Here is a 1,050-nt window from a genome sequence, read left to right as displayed (position 1 = left end):
CCTTTTCTCCACACCCTGTCCAGCATTTATTGTTTCTAGATTTTTTTGATGATGGCCATTCTGACCGGTGTGAGATGGTATCTCATTGTAGTTTTGATTTGCATTTCTCTAATGATTAATGATGTTGAGCATTCTTTCATGTGTTTGTTGGCAATCTGTATATCTTCTTTGGAGAAATGTCTATTTAGGTCTTCTGCCCATTTTTGGATTGGGTTGTTTGTTTTCTTGATATTGAACTCATGAGGTGCTTGTCAATTTTGGAGATTAATCCTTTGTCAGTTGCTTCATTTGCAAAATATCTTCTCCCATTCTGAGGGTTGTCTTTTCATCTTGTTTATGGTTTCCTTGGCTATGCAAAAGCTGTTAAGTTGCATTAGGTCCCATTTGTTTATTTTGTGTTTATTTCCATTTTTCTAGGAGGTGGGTCAAAAAGGATCTTGCTGTGATTTATGTCATAGAGTGTTCTGCCTATGTTTTCCTCTAAGAGTTTGATAGTGTCTGGCCTTACATTTAGGTCTTTAATCCATTTTGAGTTTCTTTTTGTGTATGGTGTTAGGGAGTGTTCTAATTTCATTCTTTTACATGTAGCTGTCCAGTTTTCCCAGCAGCACTTATTGAAGGGGGTATCTTTTCTCCATTGTGTATTCTTGCCTCCTTTATCAAAAATAAGGTGACCATATGTATGTGGGTTTATCTCTGGGCTTTCTATCCTGTTCCATTGATCTATATTTCTGTTTTTGTGCCAGTACAATACTGTCTTGCTACTGTAGCTTTGTAGTATAGTCTAAAGTCTGGGACCCTGATTCCTCCAGCTCCATTTTTCTTTCTCAAGATTGCTTTGGCTATTCAGGGTCTTTTGTGTTTCCATACAAATTGTGCAATTTTTTGTTCTAGTTCTGTGAAAAATGCCATTGGTAGTTTGATAAGGATTGCATTGAATCTGTAGATTGCTTTGTGTAGTATAGTCATTTTCACAATGTTGATTCTTCCAATCCAAGAACATGGTATATCTCTCCATCTGTTTGTATCATCTTTAATTTCTTTCATCAG

Source organism: Physeter macrocephalus, chromosome 13 (assembly GCF_002837175.3).
Source record: "Physeter macrocephalus isolate SW-GA chromosome 13, ASM283717v5, whole genome shotgun sequence".
Classification (NCBI taxonomy): domain Eukaryota; kingdom Metazoa; phylum Chordata; class Mammalia; order Artiodactyla; family Physeteridae; genus Physeter; species Physeter macrocephalus.
The sequence above is the reverse complement of the archived record's forward strand: the minus strand, read 5'-3'. Positions refer to the sequence as shown.